Here is a 17,869-nt window from a genome sequence, read left to right as displayed (position 1 = left end):
AGCAGACCTACCTTGAGTTACACTTTTCCTCAGAACTGATCCAATGTGAGCCCTCTCACGTGTTCTTGCTGAAGAAGTTGATGGCCATGTAGAAATCAAGGTGGTTAATATCTTGGACTCTTCAGTAGGCATATCTGTAACAGATTTTTACATAGAGGTGATGACTAAAAATAAATTATAAAAACAAAAGGTTTACTTCCTGTCACATTCGGTGAAATTGGCTAAACATGTATGATACTGATGAAAAATGAGCAGACCTACCTTGAGTTACGCTTTTCCTCGGAACTGATCCAATGCGAGCCCCCTCTCGTGTTCTTGCTGAAGAAGTTGATGGCCATGTAGAAATCAAGGTGGTTAATATATTGGACTCTTCAGTAGGTATATCTGTAACAGATTTTTACATAGATGTGATGACTAAAAATAAATTATAAAAACAAAAGGTTTACTTCCTTTCACATTCGGTGAAATTGGCTAAACATGTATGATACTGATGAAAAATGAGCAGACCTACCTTGAGTTACGCTTTTCCTCGGAACTGATCCAATGCGAGCCCCCTCTCGTGTTCTTGCTGAAGAAGTTGATGGCCATGTAGAAATCAAGGTGGTTAATATATTGGACTCTTCAGTAGGTATATCTGTAACAGATTTTTACATAGAGGTGATGACTAAAAATAAATTATGAAAACAAAAGGTTTACTTCCTTTCACATTCGGTGAAATTGGCTAAACATGTATGATACTGATGAAAAATGAGCAGACCTACCTTGATTTACGCTTTTCCTCGGAACTGATCCAATGCGAGCCCCCTCTCGTGTTCTTGCTGAAGAAGTTGATGGCCATGTAGAAATCAAGGTGGTTAATATCTTGGACTCTTCAGTAGGCATATCTGTAACAGATTTTTACATAGAGGTGATGACTAAAAATAAATTATAAAAACAAAAGGTTTACTTCCTGTCACATTCGGTGAAATTGGCTAAACATGTATGATACTGATGAAAAATGAGCAGACCTACCTTGAGTTACGCTTTTCCTCGGAACTGATCCAATGCGAGCCCCCTCTCGTGTTCTTGCTGAAGAAGTTGATGGCCATGTAGAAATCAAGGTGGTTAATATATTGGACTCTTCAGTAGGTATATCTGTAACAGATTTTTACATAAAGGTGATGACTAAAAATAAATTATAAAAACAAAAGGTTTACTTCCTGTCACAATCGGCAATCCTCGGCCGATTCCGCAACACTCCGAATCACCCGAGGAGCTCCGAATGTTTCACCTTGCCTGCTTGAACTTCGAACCCGATCTCATGGTAGTCGCATATTTTTTTTTTTACTCTTGTATCTTACAAGGAAAAGTTACAAATAAAAACATTATTATATTTCGTTATATTTACTTAAAATACTCAAAACACATCATTTCAAGAACTCCAAGTCAATGCACATTACATAGATTTTTTTACGCCTTTCTATTGGCCCGTTTTAGATCCGCGTGTGTAGTCTTTCCCACGGTTTTTTAAGGGAAAATGGGCTTAGGAATAAAAAAATATGCTTACCTTCACACTTCCTAAACATCCTGTCTCGAATGATCGGATGTTGAATTTGGGACCATCCAATTCTTACAATTTTCACGTTGCAGCTGAAAAGACGGATTTCCCGCATCTTGATTTGCCCTCCTTTAATGATCACGCAATTGGAAAAACGCGCACAATTAAATACGCCAACCTGTCCAGCACATACTTTGCAACGAAAATTGTTACTGTCACTGTCACAGAATACAGGTACATGAAATAACGCCACCCCTAATAGAAGTATCATTACACCTCGATTCTCCATTTTCTCAGACAATTTTGCCGCGAATGCTGCACGGACTTTTGATCATGTGATCCGTTTAGATAGGGTCACTTGATTGAATCGGTTACCCATATTTGGTAATCTGTATTTATACAGGATACAGACTTGTAAGAAAGTTAGGCAAATAGTGTTGCACGATTTTTTTTTTTTAATGATGTCTGTATTTTCTAACCCGCATATAACGATTGAATCAGTGTAATTACAGAGGATTCCATTCTTTCACTCCATATTACCACTGTTTTTATATTCAGACATCTATATAGATATGAGTTTTGAAATCTTTCTCTCTCTCTCTCTCTCTCTTAACAAAATCAGAAAGGGGGGGGGTATAAGCCTAACACCTTGATCTGTAAATGTAATAGAAGCAAAAAAAAAAAAAAAACCCAAAAAACTCGGATAGAGAAAATTAATTTCATTCATAAATAACATCCTTTATTACAAAGTTGTTGACTGATTTGTCCAAAGGTTTAAGTAAATCACATTGAGCCCTCGTTTACTACATTTAATGTTATATATAAAATGTCAGTTTTGTATATCAGTGTCAGACTTGCGGTAGGTGAACCTCACTGATAAAGTTTAAACAACAATTTAATCGAATGGTTAATTACATAGCAAATGCGAGGTTAACGCTTTATCTTCTTTGAAATGAATAATTTACATCATAACCTGCTAGACTAGTATACTTTAGGATCACGAGTTAAAAATCACTCTTTTTTTTAACATAACTTAAATAGAGAACAAGTCATAATCATAATATGCTGTAACACCCCTGCGCTGATGTTGCAAGATAGATTAATAGCGCTAAGATTAATATCATGACTTAAATCAAAAGGACACATTGAATAAAGAATACAAAGAACTAGATACTGTACATATTCTCTTACATAGTTGAATAAAGATGCTACACTGGATTGAAACGAGGTGACATGAATTCCTTTTTTTCTTACAATACCTGTGTTTACAGGTGTAGAAAAAAAATAGAGCAACCATGAATTAATTAACACAATTTCACCTCATTAGAGACCCTCCGGGAATGCGCAGATCACTCCTGTCAGGTGTGTCGCGCAGATATGTCACGACACAGCGGTATTTTTAAAAAGGGAATATAATTCAGTTAATGGAGTAGAGCACCTGCGTCATTATCGTGATGTATTTTTTCTTTGACCCGTCAAATCCTTTAACTCGTACCCACGGAGAAAGCGCGGATTGGGTGGTAAACTGTCCCAACCCACTTAATTTTGTTTGTATTATTTCCTCATTTCCTCACCGAATTTTTCATTCAAGACATATAAATACAACGGAGTTTTGCATTACGTTATCACCTTGAGAAAATGGCTGAAGAATATCTACAGTTTCTGTAAGTAATTTTTTTTCAGTTAATCGTTTCAAAATTAAATAAACCTAGTGAAATAATAACTTATCAAATTGTAAGAGAAATAATCTTGGTATACTAACTTTTAAAGGAATCTGTTTATAATTTTTCTCTCACTTCATAAAACAAAAAGGGTATAAATTTTAAAGTAATGATAATTTTCCCCTTATCCTAAAGTTGTTTTCTTTTTTTTTCAAATTAAAGCAATATTAATGGTTATATAAACTATTTTACTGTAAAAAAAAAAGTCTAAATATGATAAAGTAGTGAAAATTAAAACACAAAATATTGGTCCACATACAATCTAATGTTTTAACATATCATGACCATAATAATAATATTTTATACGCATTGTTATACTAATGATATTTTATACGCATTATACATGTAATATATATATATATATATATGTTATATTTCCACACAATAACTTTCAATTAGATACATTTGTACGAAAATCCATGACAAAGAGAATCATATGAATATGCTTTACAAATTTTTGTTACAATTTTTATAGAGTTACTAGTATAATCTTTGTTTTCATTAAATTTTAAGGTTTGTTTAAACTTTATTAATGAATTTTGCTTAGATAACAAACAAAACTTTCACAATAAAACATTTTAACAACAACAACAAAAATTCAGATTTTATTACTTTATAGAAATTTTTTTAATTCATTCTTTTTCAAGCTTTTTTTTTTCTTGGGGGGGGGGGGGGGGGTGACATATTTTTATATATTAATTATTTATTTAGAATACATAACAGTCATATATGGTGTTGTTTTTTTTTAAGTTCAGACTAATTAAAATTAAAAAGTACTTTCTACTTGTTTTATTACTTTATATAAAGATAAGACTTTGTTTTAAATTATGCGATTTAAATCAATCTCGCTTCAAAGTTATTCGAAATTTAAAACAATAACCGATTTATTTCCCTACTCCGCATTTTATTAACATACACGGTTTAAAGTTTGAATTTAACTATGGAAACATGCGGTAATTCAAGTTCCAAATCGGATAAAACTTTAATTTGAAGGTAATTAACATATATCATGTTTATCTACACTCAATCCTGTATTTTTTAGCACAGATACGTCATATAGCTATAAGGTGGTTTTTTTTGGTGACAAAATCATTAAATCATCTATGGGTTGCACACAAAATGTTCTATATTGACAGTGAAGCAACAAACTCGGCAAATTCCTTTGAGGAATTTGAAGAAATGTGGGTAAAGATGGGAGAAGAATTAGAAATGGAAGGCCTTTCAAAGCGGTGAGTGTAACAGCTTTTGTCAGAGTTATCTTTCTTTGGCTTAATTAAATACACCCTTTTCTTTGGTCCTAATATAATGTCAAGAAATCCATTACTTATATATATATATATATATATATATATATATATATATATATATATATATATATATATATATATATATTTAATGTTTAATTTGATATCAGAAAATTTTTTTTTTAAGGCCTTCCACTCCCACCCCAGAAAGCAAAGAAAATGTTAACAAGCCATCATCATCATCTTTGCAGGAGGTACCAATCCAGAGGTAATGATTTCTAATCTACTACATGTATTAATTTTTTTTTCATTCTCTACTCATATTATTATTGTTTTATATTGCTTCATTAACCTCTGTCAAGACTGAATTGCGATAAACTCGTATATTATACTAATAAAATGAATTTGATCAAAACAATAAAAAAGAGATTAAATTAAAGAATAGTTACATTAATTATACACTATTTTACATCAAGAAACATAAATCAATATGCCATTGAATAATGTTTTTAATCGATATTTTAATCAAATAACGCTATATTTTTAGTTATTCCCCAGCCATGGACTCGAATTGGCCACCAACATTACAGATTGACGAGGGACCCTCAACTAAATTTAAAAATGTAGAGAATTCCATTCTGACCACGTTCAGGTAACGTAATTATTTTATATTCTTTGTCAATTAACATGTTTTAATTACAAAAAGGGAAAAATAAATTTTAAAAAATTAAATATCATAACATTTTAAATCTCTCTCTCTCTCTCTCTCTCTCTCTCTCTCTCTCTCTCTCTCTCTCTCTCTCTCTCTCTATATATATATATATATATATAAGCATCATCTCTAATTTTGAAAATCTGTTTATTGTAGAAGAAAATATCCCCAGAAATATCAAACATTAGAAAAAAGGATTAAGGAGCCATCAGTGGTTCAAAACATTGAAGAACAGTTCAAACTCCTGAGAAACTTGGGAGAACGAATGGCGAATGATGTGAAGCAAATGACAATCATTGTAAATTATTTGGAAGATAAGCTGGCTCCGGAGCCACCCAAAAAAAAGTCAGGTTTACAACTTTGTAGTTTACTACTTGATCAGTGTACATATACATGTACACTATAAATATAATGTCAACGTGAATTGCTGTGAATAACATTTACACAACTTGTATTCTCTTATACAGAATGTTTTAGCTCTTTGCATATTGAATTCACATGTGTTCCTTTTAAATGAGTTTTATAGACAGAATGTTTTTTTTTTGCTCTTTGCAATATTCAATTCACATGTGTTCCTTTTTAATTAGTTTTAATTATGTCTTGTTGTGTATAATACTGAAATCTTATTACACAATAAAATTGACAAGAAGTAAAATATTAGTTATCTTTTAAGAACAGTTTGCAAAAAAAAATGCCTTCTTCTGATATCTTTACTTACTATTTGCTGGATCTTCAGATACCTTACAAATGATGATTAGATATGGAAAACAAGGGTCTTTTATACGAAATCACAAGAAAGCTCTATAATTAGATCGGAATGGTGGTTGTTGATATGGGAACAAAAGTTTAGATGTATTCAATCATTTAAGAAAGCCCTAGCTATAATTAGATCGGATTGGTGGATGTTGATATGGGAACAAAAGTTTAGATGGTCCTGAATTAAACGAATACCAAGACTGTTGCTAAGCAGAGGATGACTTCAGATGTTCTTAAATTAGACCAATTAAGAGACTGTTGCTGAGCGGACTCTCCCTTAAAGAGTCAACCCGTGACGTCAGTGACTGTAGACTCCTTGACTGTAGACTCACTCTTTGCACTAAGGTAACCCAATGACGTCATTGACTGTAGACTCCACCCTTGACTGTGACCTCATATGACCTTTATGGGAAAAACCCATGACGTCATCCTGACTGTAGACTGACTGTTCTCTGTCCCCCTTACTACTATTATTTGTATTACACCTACTGAAAAGCATTCACCTAAAAGATAATTTTCTATTAAGTATAAATTAAGATAGATTAATAACATTTTTTGCAAAAGTCTATCACATCACAGGAGGGCGGAAATGCCTCAAGTGATGACATTTTGTAAAGATTTTAAAACGGTGGTTGCAGAAGGGTAGAATTCTAAAAATTGAAAAAAGGTGAAAATTTTGTAATATATTAAAATATTACTTAATAGTCAATCGCAACAAATATTGCTTTAAAACAACTTATACAGACATCTATTTTTTGTTTCTTTCATCTGCCTTCATTTGTTTATATTCCTTACCTTCTAATTTTGAATCGTAATACCTCCACCCAGTTTCGTTATCAGTTGTATTCACTGAATCACATGATTTACAAAGATGACACCTCTTTATCTGGGAGTTGTAGCCGAGACAGTGACAGTTCTGACCACACATAGCGAAACATAGCGCGAGAGAGTCCGAACGGTGTACTGACAGAAGAGTGTCGAAAAATACTGTATCATCTAGGTCAGTGTCCTCGAAATAATGAGACTCGAATAGAGCGGCTCTTGTTGTCAACACACAGAACATTAAAAAGATGGCGCATCCCAGCATCGTGAAAACGCTTAAGATTTAAAACAATGGCTGTAATAAATCTTTACTGTATAATAATATAATATCTTTGATATTAGAACGATATCATGCACAGGGTATATATCATTCATAGGCTATACAAATTTTTGTCATATATATCCTAAATCTTTCTTAGTCTTTTTAGCTTCTCTTCTTATGTGTCTTTATAAGTTCACTGAATCCTTCTTTTAAACCTTTTAGAAGTATACCAATGTTATTTGGCCGATTCTTAATGGATTATGATACAAATTAATTATCTAAAAGAAGAAAGCGGCACTTCATACATGATTGCAAAAGCATAAATGGTTCTTAATATTTTGAATTGTGTAAAATGACAGAATATATCGATCTGGTTTTATTGTAGAAAATGTGACAATCTCTTTAACCTCTGAGAATTGAAGCAATATACTCAGTAAAATTTAAAACCCTGGAATTCTATTGAAAATCTTATTTCTATTTTACCTTAAAGGCATAAAGAGATCCATAAAATCATGCTATCAATTTTTGAAATGAAATCTTGAGTATTCTAAGCTGAGTAAAATTCACGGAAAATAGTTTTCGATATTTCGTTGACTGATTACAATATTACATTTTTAAAAAATCCTTTTTCGTGATGTAGAATTTTTAGTGGACTGAAGTAAAAATATCTGTGTTCATGGAGATTTCATTTCGTGGATAAAGAGATGTAGAGTAGTTATACGCAAGTTTATGTACAAGTAAATGACATTTCATATTTCGTGCTGGAAATGCATCCCCTCTTCTTACAGCAGAAACAACGGACGCCTAAAAATTAGTGATTTCACAGTATGTCATGTTTGAACACTTATCATTGATTAAATAATGATGTATACGTACATAAATAATGACAAATAGAGATAGCTAAATATGTTCTGTAATTTTCTATTAAATTAATTCTATAAAGAATAAAGATACTGAGATGGAGTTTTCAATTATACTTGAAATACGGTAGGCTTCAAAGTTCAAACCTCTAGTTTTAAACACCGTATAGTATGACATTGCCATAAACAAGACAAGAGGTTACAAGTGGGCATACCAAGGTTTGAATCCAGGTCTGGTCCCTTGCATTTTTTTCTCCTCTCCCATTACATTTGGCATATACAAGCAGTCTTTGATATAAAAGGTTGAATGCAGCCAATATTTCGCAGTTGCTGGTAAAATGCCTTGGTAATGTTTCTAATATGGCAATCTATGTTCAGTAGAGAATCAAAGAAAACACCTTTTAAAAAAAAAAACAAACATGATTTTTAAAAAAAAAATTCCCCCATCAAAAGTGATGCTACATTCATTAAAATAGAAAATTCTGTATTTGCAGTATGGAGTAAAGACAAAAAGCTCTGTTTTTTTCTTGATTTCTCTGAAGAAAGTAAGAGCACATCCAAGAACTTATAACGGATAGGCAAATTTGCAAACGAGATGCTATGTCTATCTAGTTGCTAGGAGGTGTTATTGCCATATATATCTGATAATCATCTGCAAAACACTGTAAACTCATGTTGTGTATACGGCAGTTAACAAAAATTGGCTTAGCAAACAGGCTGTAAAACTTTGGTATAAGAACCGATTCCTTGGAAACACCAGATCGTAGATGGAAGTCTCTAGACCCTGATGAACCTGAAGCAATTCGTTGGTGTCGATCGCTTAGGTATGATTGTATCCCTGAAAAGGCCATACCGGTTATACCAAACGAAAATTCTAGGCGATTGATTAGAATAATGTGTTCAATCACATCGAAGGCTGCAAACAAGTTCAGCATCAATAGAACAACACTCGAGTTTATGTCTAATGCTGATGTTATGTCGTGGTGGACTCTCAAGAGAGCGGTCTCCGTTGAGTGATGAACACGGTATGCTGACTGCTGTTTATCATGCAGGTTGTTTGACCGTAAATAATCTTCTAGCCTAGAATTTACAACCTTATCCAGGATTTTAGAGATACAAGTAAATGGAAGGTTCGAGACGGGCGATAGTTCTTGATAATTCTTTGTCTTTTCCTTATATTTTCAAAAGAGGTCGAACAATAGCAATTTTCTGTGATGTTGGAACAGCTGATTCTGATAATGATTTTTTTATTATGGTTCTCACATGATTTAGATTTAAGAAGTCATTGTGATCTTTTTGACCTCTGCTTGTGTGAGGCAGTCAAGTGATTTAAAGCCATCATTTCGTAAGTTCTATGGTCGATACAATGACCTTCTCAGCAAATACAATTTATCATTGTGTCGAATGCTGAATGACGTTTTTCATACCAATTGTAAGTCCATTATTTATACACTGAATTGACGACGGATTTTTCCATTATTGTCTGATCATGACAAGGAGCACACGGCGGGTGTGACCGGTTAGCAGGGGATGCTCACTCCTCTATAGCACCTGATCCCACCTCTGATGTTTTGGAGGTCCGTGTTTGCTCTGCTCTTATTTTGTATTGTTTTATGGACTTCGAGATTGAAAACTGTTCGTTATCTCCATATCCTACCTCAAATCTTTCGACTGCTCTTAGAACATCCATTGAAGTACTTTCATTAAAGAATGAATGATCATCTCTAATAGTATTGATTTAATCCTGGAAAAAAGTCCCAAAAGCATTTGCAATGTCCTGTTCACAACCATTAGAAGGGAAAAAACATGTAAGAGCGTATAATTTAATAGTTTATTCGATTCTTCTTGACTTCATGACTATTAACTCGGCTTGTAACACTTGTAATATTTATCACAAATGTATGAAAACATTCTCAATAGTTTATCCGATACTTGTTGACTTCACGACTTGAAACATTTTTAATCTTTTTCACAAATGTATCAATACCTTCCGTCGCAGTTGTAATCTCCCCATATTCCCCAAGGACACATATGTACACAGTCCTGTCCTCCGGTATTATCCGGCTCATTGGGGTGCCAGTTGGAGTAGGAAGTGACGTCACGGTTGTTTCCTGTCCAGACAAATCTCCCCTCCTGTTCAATATCATTCGCACCTATCCAATGTGAACAGCAAAACCACCATGTATTGCATTCTCCTGAAAGTTGGTAAATGAAAAGAAGAAATTTCAATAACTTTGTTTAAGACTATCAAAAAGTGGACTTTGTGCAAGTGCAAATGTCGAGATTAAAGATCCGTTTAGTTATCCAAGTTTAATCAATGATATACTGGGATTAACACCAGGTTGTATTCCATACACGCTGAGATCAGAGTACTCTTGGTTTGGAGCTGGATAACGAATTTGTTTCTTATTTGGGTACATCCCACTAATTATTTTAAGAATCGGTAGGAGAAGAAAGTAGTGCAGAAAAATTACAAGTTCCTTAATTTTCAGACTTGACAAAAAAATGTGATTATGTACTAAACTGAGCCTCATACTCCTTGATAAGGAGTATATTTCCTAACAAAATAGCTTAGCAGATGTAATTTATCAGGAAGATTACATGTAGCTGAATCATTTTATGTATTATACCGCCACTGAGAATCCTGGAATTCCCCTACTTTCACTTTCATTTTCAGAGGTTCCTGCAGACAGACGCATTTTGCCGGAAAACGAATCTGACATGCCATCTCGAGATTTTAATCAAAGAAAGACAATTTGATGTGCTTTGATTTGAGGGGTCACTCGCTGCTGAACGAAAATTAGGGACATCGCTATGAGACGAAACGTTAACATTGTCGCCTATGGGAAAACAATTAGTGGACTGTTCCCATATTAGTAAGTGTCAAAAATTCATTTATGTTCAATTTAAGCTTATATAATAAAATTCCTGCAACGTACCGTGTACGCATTGTATTTTAATATCATTTCTTGTTATTGTAAGATGAAGATGGATGCTTTTATTAGGAAATATTCTAAAAAATCTGTTTGAAAATAGCTCTGTTTCTATTAATGGAGAGTGTCGGTTGTGGCATGAGAGAGGTTGTAAGTTGTATGGTCAAACAAGAGTTAAGTTACCAAATGGTGAATGGCAGACTTATGCACCTGCTAAATTATCACTAGTGCTAAAACTATAGCAAATCCCTCCCCACTCTTTAGAATGCTTTCATTTATGTCATAATCCCCTGTACATTAATCCTTCCCACATCACGCTTGAATCCCATGCTATAGACTCTATTCACGCACGCGCTAAAGTTTGTAGCGATAACGAGGCTGACCTGACAAAAAGCACACGTGCGAGCAGACGCTGAAAATGGACGGCCATGCGAAAACAGGCTTCGCGGCTTATTGTTGTGTGCCGCTTTGTAATGAAGACAGTCATCGGGGTACAGCAACATCCTTCCACTCTTTTCCAAAGGATCCATCTGTACGGAAAGAGTGGATTATTAAAATACGGCGAGACGAAGGCCCCGACTTCCATGTACGTTTTTCACGTGCCTAACACAAAGTTGATCGATTTTGTGGATATAAAAAAATCTCTCACTGAAACATCTTAAAAGCTACAGATTTTTAATTTTGATTATATTTTCCTTTAATTTCATTGAGTTTTGACATACAGGACCCCTTTAATTAATCACAGTGAGGCGATAGATTCCACATCACCAGTGTTGTTTACGTCCATCATGCTAAAGGTGCGAGCGAGGTTTCGTATCATCTCGCACTTCATTACAGCTCTACACACTATTAAGTTAGATGATTACATTTCGATATAACAACTTTTAATAAAATTTCTAGTCATTTAAAATGTTTTTGGATGATAAATATCTATATAAACGTGAAATTCCAAGCCCAATTCCAACCAACACGCAGCTTAATTAGTTCCCAACAGGAAAACAACTCTCTTCATAACATCTGCAGCCTGTATAGTATTAAATCATATACACTGTATCATGATACATGTTCAATATTTATACTGAATTGATCAGGCCTATAATTTAAAGGTCATATGGGCATCAACAAAACAAAATAAAGTTCCAGCCATAAACTATTCTGACAATCGGTATTCCCTATTTAGAATATACACACAACACTTGTAATCAGGATGTCCAGTTCCTTTCTGTTTAACTATGAACTACTTGTCATCAAATTTTGTCGAAGAAAAATTCTTTTGTTTACAATATCCTGATTTATTTTATGCACCAACATGAATATTTTTTTCTCAAGCAACCCCTTGCATAGCCCCTTCACAATAAGTGTGGTAGTACTCTTTTGCAGGGCAAAATGCTATATTTTGGTTAAATTTGATGTAAAAGTAGTTGGCTTTTTTTTGACATTTAATTATCTATCTGTATATACAAAAATGCCATCAAACATTACACATAAATTTGCCCTGCAAAAGAGTAGAACCACAATTATGGTGAAAGGGCCAATTGACCTAATAAAGCCAAGGTAAGCAGTTAAAACCTTGTGCACCCGTTAATTAATTAATACCTTCCTAACATTATATAGATGTTTCAAAAGAAGCATAATAAATAGTGTACATACTTTTTAATACATGTATAACTTATGAATTGTAATTGAAACAATAACAATAACAATGCCAATTAGATATTCTACAACTTGATTGATATTTTTCAGATATCAAAGTCCACATTTGTGTGTTCCAAGCATTTTAAGGACGATGATATTGTAAGAACATTGAAAGGTACAAGGCTACAAGCAGCTTCAAAGTTTGAGTTCTTTTGCTGTTACTTTATAATATTGTTGAACATTAATTTATTATCAACTTAAAAGTTTTAATAATGCACATTAGTTAGCATTGATCACGTAGATTTATAATAAATTTATATCGATAAATGTTCAATTCTAAATATATAAACTTTCTGAAAAATCAAGGAGACATTTCTATTTAAAGTTCAAAAATAAAGTTGTAATTTGGAGTCAAGTACAACAAACATGTATTAAATATTTTAATTTGGAAATAGATAATTAAATATTTTATAATGTTTAAAATTAACATGTCTACATACCTTGTAGGACTAAGAAAATTGAAGAAAGGCACAGTACCAAGTATATTTCCATGGACTAAGAGTGCACCAAGCCGTAAACCACCCAAGAAGAGGGAAGGACCTCCTCAGTAAGACTTAATAAGTCATGATACAATTTGCAGTATTAATTTTGCTTCTGATAAACAAGGAATTTGCATTTGTATTATTTAAGCACTGAGTTTTAAATTTTGATGTCCATCATGTCACAACATGGACAGCTGTGCTCACAAACTGAGTTATGCATAAGCACATACGTATCATGTTTGTACAGCTGGTCATGTTACGGCATGATGGACATGAAAATGGACAGTTCGGTACTTATATTACCATTTAAATAATAAATACAGCTTGAATAATGCACGCCATACCTGTGCAAGGCCATAGTAAATAAAAACCTAGATTCTCATCCTCCTCTCAAATTTTAAAACAAAATCTGTTTTCTTAGTCTTAATTCAGATCGGGATCGGTAATCAACTAGTATTCAACTTTCGTTCTCTATCCCCCATATTTCAGTGTGATTTTCACGGCTGTTAAGATCATTAAACAGGATCATCAGTAGTTGTGAAAGATTCCTGATGCGAGATGATGTGTAGTAAGAGATAAACATATTTAAATTGACCTCTATAACTATGTATGACTTTTAGATGTATAACAAAGATATATATCTGACAACAGATATAACGCTTAAATCTGCACCATTTGATAAGGTCAAAAAATATCTGTAAAATGGAAGAAACGAAAATTTGTTATGAAATCCACCACCTGCCTCAATTTAAAAAAAAAATTGGATGAGAATCAAGTTTTTTTTTATTTATTAAATCCTTATTATAGGTTATTGGCTGATTATTGTGCCATAAATAGCTCACCTGAGCAGACGGAAAGCTCAAGTGAAATTTTATGATCAAATTCACAGGCCTTTTGATTGCTTAAAACAATTGTGTGTGTAAAAAAAATAAAGATATTGAACTCTTATACTGGGTACCCTATTTCGCTAATAAAATATTTTTTTATTCAAATGCTCTAAAATTCTACTTTCTATTCAAATCTATTCATAGATAAACATTCTTCATTTCTTTCAAAGCTCACTCCGAAATTCCATATACCGGGTACTTCTCGAGATATTCTGAAATCAATTTCAAAAATGACCTACTTTCTTTTACTCGACATTAGCTTGGGCCCCTGGTCATTCACGTGTAAACAGATGATGTTTAAAGTCCAGCGAAGAGTTGCAAAATTTTTCAACAATTCAAAGTTGATTTCTTACTCCAGATTGTAAGGTTAAGTCAGTAGTAATTCCTTTCGCGAAAAATTAATTTGAAAACATTTGCATCAACAACTGCACCGCCATGTTGATTAAGAATGTAAATGAAGCAATGGTAGAACAAATATTTTCCGGAACGCATTGTATACCTCATCGTCTCAAGCCATGGTCCGCATTAAATTAGCTCTCTCCTACCCATGGCTGCTTGATCACAAAAAGTGTCGTAATCTTGAATATTTACGCCTTTCTATTGTGACTCATATTCAGTCAGTGGCAAGTTTTGGTTCCATCGCAATCGAAATCAACAGCTGGCGTCAACAGTATACAAGAAATATTTCCTATACTGCGATTGGATATTGAAAGGTCGCGATAAAGTTCATCATCCGACTATACTTTACTCGCATTGGTCAATATTTTAATGAGCTACGAAGAATTCTCTCCTCGTTCAACCACGGCCTGAATGGGAGAGGAGCATACATTTTGGCCGTGGTTTGCGACGATGTGTATACCTTTCAATTTTCAAAACATTTAGACCGCTAAAATGTTGTTTGTGACTTAGTAATATCAAATGATCAAATTAGAGAAAACCTTGTAAAGCTCGAATGCAAATGAACAAATATTTATTGAGTTTAGAATAAATTCCGGGAAACATTTGTCCCATCGTTCCCGCTTTACAATTAGTGTAGCTCTTCTAAGGCCCAAGCTGATGTCGAGTAAAAAAATTAAGGTCAATTTTGGAATTGATTTCTGAATATCTCGAGAAAGTATAAGGAATTACGGGATGAACTTTGGTAGTAATGAAGATTGTTTATATTTGAATTGATATGGATAGAAAGTAACATTGTAAGGCATTTGTTTTAAAAGAATTTTATTGGCGAAAGAAGTTACCCTACCAAAAGAGTTTCATACCTTTATTTTTTTTTTCAACACCTTAATTTTTTTTCTAAGCGATCTAAAGGCCTGTGATCAAATTTGTTTATTATCTGTCTTTGGTGTTTGTTGTCATTACAAATAATATTCACATTTTCTTTCACTGAGCTAGTTTCAACTAAACTTGGCACATGCATGTACAATCCTTGGGCGAGGGAAAACCAAGTTTCTTACTTCCAAGGGGAGATAATTAAGAAATAGTCAATGAAAATTGTGGGATCCTTAAAAAATCTTCTCAAAAAAACATGAGCCACAAAAAATGAACCTTATTGATATAAAGTACTATAGATTCAAGTTTTACTTAATGGGAATGCATAGAAAAAAGAAATAAAATCTGTAAATTTAAAGATATATATGAAATTTACATTTATAAACATGTATTTTGCATGTAAAATGTGTGGAAATTTAAGGCATCTAAAACACCATTACAGGGACATTTAATTTGTTTCCACACACCGTTGCAATTACGAGACTATATATCTTTCAAAAAATAATGATTCATTGCTTAAACATATCATCTCATATGTTAGTTAAAATCATCCCAAATGGAAAGGGGCACAATAAAATGGGCGAAGTCTTGGATTAAAATAAGTAAATTGTTTTATTTAGACACTTTTTCTCCAGATAAATCTGTATTGGTACCAAAGGATTATGGTATTATCTGGATGTGTAAATGTTAGTGAAAAGTATGTCATGAAAATTATTTCTACCGGGGGTACATGCAATATTGTGTCTGACTGCAAACTTTTTCTTTTATCATTTTTGTATGTAGTGAAGCTTGCATGCAACCACTGACTTGTAAAATGTATTGCATTTTGTGATCAAATGAATCATAAAGGTTTAGGAATGTGGAAGTCCCAATAACATATAGCTGAGTTTTCAAAATTCTACTGTATCAAAATAAAACATTGCTATGTATAATATTTTACATGTATTATGATACATATTGATCTTTTCAGAGAAGAAACATCAATTATTAAGAAGCAGAAAACATCATCCTCAATCTCGTTAGACACAGACCAACATTCATCATCAACTGCAACATGTGCCATTGACACTTCAACAGATATGCCATCTGAAGAGCATGACTATTGTCGCCAAGCACCATCTCTTGAAGAAGATCTTGAGGTAATACACGGATCATGTAGTAGTTCCTTTGATCTTGGGTGCATGTTAACTTCAGCTCACACCTGAGCTGAAAACTAAGGTGAGCTTTTCTGGTCACCCGTTGTCCGTCGTCCCTCTGTCTGTCTGTTAACTTTTCGCATTTTCAACTTCTTCTCATGAACCACAGGGCCAATTTTAACAAAACTTGGTACAAAGCATCCTTGGGCAAAGGAAAATTAAATTTTTAATTTGAAGGGCCAAATCTCCTTCTGAGGGGAGATAATCAAGAAAAGACAAAAATAGGGCGGGGTCATTTATAAATCTTCCCAAGAACCATTGGGCCAGAAAAGCTGAAACTGATGTGAAAGCATCCTGGGGTAGTGTAGATTCTAAATTAATCAAATCATGACCCCCCAGGTTAGGGTGGGGCCACAATAGGGAATCCTAGTTTTACATTGAAATATGAAGGAAAAAATTTTTTAAAAATCTTCTCAAGAACCATTAGGTCAGAAAAGCTAAAACTTGTATGTGGAAGCATCCAGCTGGAGCAGTGTAGATTCTAAATTAACCCCCGGGGATAGGATGGGGCAATAATAGGGTATCCAAGTTTTAAACAATAGACAGTAGAAGGGGGAAATGTGTCAAAGAACACAATGGACCAAATTACTCAGGTGAGTGATGTGGCCCATGGGCCTTTTGTTTATGAAAACAACAATGGAAATCTTATCAGTTAACACTGTTTAAAAGCAAACCACGTGTACAAATTTTTTAGCAGCATCTGTTCCATCAAAGAAACATCCAATGATGTGCATTCAATAATATAATTAATGTTTCATCATGTAAATAATACTGTATTCAGTTGCTCATACAAATTTAAATAAAAGAAGAAAATGTCTCTGTGATATTGTGGTAATGTTGGTATTAATTTGGAATAGATAAACCATGTGCATATATCACTGTGTAATACATGTACTATATTGCAGGCCATGAAGATACACATTTCTAAACTAGAAGAAAGGGTACAGCACCTTGAGAAGAAAGTAGAGAAGTTCGGAATTGAAAGATTTTCCAAAGATCCAAATTTGATAAATTTTTACACTGGTTTTTCTACTTATGATATTTTTTGTGCTGTATATAATGTTGTTGAGCCAACAGCCTCAAATATGATCAGGTGGTCACAAGTTCAGAGAAATAAGAACATTGTGTGTAATCCTTTTAGAGAAGAGTCTTTGTCAATTGTAGATCAATTTTTTATGTTTTTATGTAGAATTTGACAAGGTTTTTTTGAAGAAGATTTAGCACAACGTTTTTGTATGTCTCAAAGCACTGTTAGTTGTATTATTATTACTTGGAGTAATTACTTGTATTGTATTTTAGGATGTTTAACCATATGGCCAGATTTAGATATTGTTAAACAGAATATGCCAGAATGTTTTAAGACTACTTATCCCAATACACGAGTTATTTTGGATTGTACAGAAATACGTGTGCAGACTCCAAGTGCCAAAGTACTTAACTCTCAGTCATATTCAAATTACAAGTCTCATACTACCTTTAAAGGCTTGATTGGT

General features: G+C 33.4%; 1 pseudogene; it reads left to right on the top strand.

Annotated features, from left to right (window-relative positions):
- Positions 1-4,361: 4,361 nt before the first annotated feature.
- On the top strand, positions 4,362-17,684 carry LOC134229939 (uncharacterized; annotated as a pseudogene).
- The last annotated feature ends 185 nt before the right edge of the window (positions 17,685-17,869 follow it).

The sequence above is a fragment of the Saccostrea cucullata genome, unplaced genomic scaffold, assembly GCF_032062105.1.
Source record: "Saccostrea cucullata isolate Sc308-1 unplaced genomic scaffold, CSIRO_AGI_Scuc_v1 ctg3843, whole genome shotgun sequence".
Lineage (NCBI taxonomy): Eukaryota > Metazoa > Mollusca > Bivalvia > Ostreida > Ostreidae > Saccostrea > Saccostrea cuccullata.
The sequence above is the reverse complement of the archived record's forward strand: the minus strand, read 5'-3'. Positions and strand labels throughout refer to the sequence as shown.